Genomic DNA, 3,586 nt, shown 5'->3' with positions numbered 1-3,586 from the left:
AATCCGATGCAAACTTTAACGCTCTTGTTATCGCGTTCAACGTTGAGTGAACAAATCTTGATTATAGGCACATACAAAGCTAATTGGTCTCCCTTGGGTGCTTTGTAATCCATTTATTTATGCTCCAAGTGGTAATAATGCTCAACATCAAAAGAGAACAAATAGCCTATATTGTATGTAATGTAGGTCTCAATGAATATAACGCTAGCTAAATCGATCTGTTTTTTTTTTATTAGAATGGTTCTATTTTCGATACACTAATAAAGTTTATCAATCGGATATTACCTTTGGACATGACTTCAAGTAAATTGTAAGAATGTTTGCAACATATGTTAACACTGTATTTTAAATAGTTTCCAAATGCCCATCGCGGCCTTCATAATTACAGACTAGGAACAAACCTACACACATGAATGTATCATAGTATGATTGCGGTTTGGATCGTCTGTATGGTCAACAGGCCGTAAAGTCATGAAAGGTGTATAATGAGACATTCGAAAGCGTCTTAATTACATGCAGTTATCGATCTATGCTGATAAGACTATACAGATATCGCTTAAATTCCGGTGACCCTTTACAGTAGAGAAAACAAAAACCTTGTTTAAAGTTTAAAGATACTGGCTTATTGATGTACGCTTCAATTTAATTGAATTGAATCGTATACTAGCACGGAAATTAATTTATTCTTCACAACGGTATTTTAATATATTTATGTATACATGTCAGTGCAAGGTTAATATTGGCGACCAATACTTGAAACTGGATATGTTTGATTGAGTACCAAGCAAATTGTGTTCGTTGACTGTCTATCAGGAATGTCAATATTTATTCCTTATTTAGAGACTTGTGATGCGTTTCTTCCGCCGATCAATGGGAATGTTGCGTCTGGAGATAACAGTGCAAGATTCACGTGCGATGCACCGTATTGTCTCTATGACCATAACACCTATGAGTGTATCAAAGGACAATATGGCGACGCAAACACCGTTTGCCTCAAAGGATGTACGTATTTGGTTTGTACTACTAGTCTCAAAAGTAATATGTCGTAAACTACGTAGGTAAAAAAAAATTGTTCGCTTCATTGGTCTTAAAGCCAGTGACTTACAACAAAACAATTATAAATTTACTAACAACGTGGCATCAATTATCAAAACGGTTCCAATCTTTTTTTAAATTTAATTAATCTTATTTATGATACAATAAAATAATCGTATTTAAAAATGATGTCATTTATTTCAGTGAGAGAGTGTTCGAATGATACATATTTGGTCAAGAATGACTCGACTTTGTCCGTTTCGTCGCAATGGGATCCGCATGAGCCTAATTGGTTTGGGGCTGAGCAGGGGCGCCTTTTTTCTAAGGAAACGGGAGAGGGAACATCATTCAGAGCAGGGGTATGGGCGGCAGGTGAAGAGGACATAAATCAGTACATCCAGGTCGTAAACCTTATATATTAATTTTGAAATAGTTCATACTACGTTACGTAAAATTAACTTAATGCGTTTAATGTTGACGTTAATTTAATAACATAATTAAATTTAAATGCAATTAATCAGAACTAAACGAGTTATCTATTTATGTATTTATATATTCAATGTAAATTATTTGTAATTAATAGCCTAGGAATGATGGCTGTATTATACTCGGTGTATTAATCCTCTATAAACATTTATATTTTAATCCGAAGTCTGATTAATAATTTGTATACTGAATCGTGTTGCCAGTACATGGTTAAATGCAGGTGATTTGTTTTGTTGGGCGATGGTGACAGTGTTAATTCAATAAAGTGGGCTTAAGCTACGTCATTAAGCATTCATTTGAATACAATTATTACTTCGCTTTAAAAGGTAAACTTCACAGCTCAGAAAATAATCACCGGCATTGCAACGCGTGGCAGACCCAAAACCCCGCGTCAGCTTCCCCAATGGGTGACGCAGTACCGCTTCATGTACAGCAGAGACTGTGTGATCTTCAACACGTACACGCACAAGAATAGATCAGACATGGTATGATATGTAAATTACACGCAGATGAAGACTTTCGGTTCCTTTTAAATATAGAAATATATAACTCTTGAAAAATTATCAACATATTATTTTGTTTAGACCTCAGGTACATGTCGTGTTTTATTTTATGTAAGATATGTATTGCATATACCATACAGGACAATATGTACAGCGCAACATTTAATGTAAAACTATAATTAAAGCTGAACTCATCGCGTTTTCTTAATTTTGTTGCACTATAATAGCGTTCCGTCAAGTAGCATTGAATAATTACTATCATTATGTATCCATGTATTCATTATGTTTTTCCATCATATGTTTTATACTTTCCTGCACGCGTTTTTAGTTTAGACGTATTTATTTTGCCAATGATCGTCTTGATTTAAATTGAAAAAAAAACACATATTTAAATAGGTTTATAACCAAGCAGACTGAGAACGATTCAGTTTCCTAGATAGTTTGTTAAGATCTTGATAATTCTAACATAGTGGGTTCCTAACTCTGGACCTCCCTGTTCGAAGGCGGGCACCACATTAAATTCTCCGAAGCGGACTCATCTAAATCGTCAATGAGACCTTGTATTCAGATACTTTACGAATACGTTATCGTGTTGCATCATTTTCACGTTTTTTGCTCGTGCTATTGCAGATGTTTTCTGCAAATGTGGACGGAGACAGGATTAGACTAAATTTCCTGCCTTACCCTGTACTAGCCCGGTGTGCCAGAGTAAATCCGACAGATTGGCATGACTGGATCTCCATGGCATTTGAAATCAAAGGTTGCGACTGATCTTTATTCACGGATTTGTAAATGTTTGGCAAATTCAGAGACAATGACAAACAACTAATTTTCCAGCATCAATCCGAAAATAAAGGAACACTCCACGTGTATAATTATATATCCATGTATTGATTGATTTGAAAAGTGTATATATTACTATATTATTAATCAGCTATACTTTTGCTTTGGATTTAACTGACCAAGTTATTTAAAAGTATATTCGTAAAGAATCATAAGTAATGCAGATATTGCATTTGTGATATGGATAACACGTTCAACTAGCGAGATATTAATCAATTACAACTATTTTTTGAGAGGTGTTGGACCTGTTATAGATTAATTGGAATTGAACACGAAAAAATAATGCGAAACGGTCCATAATTCTAGTTGATTATGTTCTCCACAATCAGCGGAACGCTTTTTCACGGGAGGCGTGCGACTGACTTGGATCGCTTATGTTGGTTATGGGAGACATCAACATTTTTTCTATTAATTGTTAAAGCACTGTATACTTAACATGAGCCTTAACTATATGATGCTATATTCTTTAATCTTTTTGTAAAAAGAAGGTATGTAGTTGACACTTGTTCGTAATTTCATTTCATCGTTCCACAAGAAGTTGTAACTCTGTTGCGCTGGTCTTCTTCTTACCATCGAGTAATTACATGGTAATTAAATTGAATGCATTTAAATTCAATTTTATTATTGTTTAATTTGAGTTGCAATGCTGTGAGATTAAGTTTTATTTACACGTATATGTATCATGAGTATTGCTGGGCCAAGAATGAGGTTGAGCGCTC

General features: G+C 34.5%; 1 long non-coding RNA gene across 1 annotated transcript; it reads left to right on the top strand.

The window, feature by feature from the left end:
• The first annotated feature begins 1,847 nt into the window (after positions 1–1,847).
• On the top strand, positions 1,848–3,365 carry LOC127836903 (uncharacterized). The gene is made up of 2 exons (XR_008028989.1): positions 1,848–2,006; positions 2,655–3,365. It is a non-coding gene; the product is annotated as an uncharacterized LOC127836903 (long non-coding RNA).
• Positions 3,366–3,586: the final 221 nt, after the last annotated feature.

This window comes from Dreissena polymorpha, chromosome 7, assembly GCF_020536995.1.
Source record: "Dreissena polymorpha isolate Duluth1 chromosome 7, UMN_Dpol_1.0, whole genome shotgun sequence".
In the NCBI taxonomy this organism is placed as follows: Eukaryota; Metazoa; Mollusca; class Bivalvia; order Myida; family Dreissenidae; genus Dreissena; species Dreissena polymorpha.
Note: the sequence above shows the minus strand (reverse complement) of the source record. Positions and strands in the feature narration are given on the sequence as shown.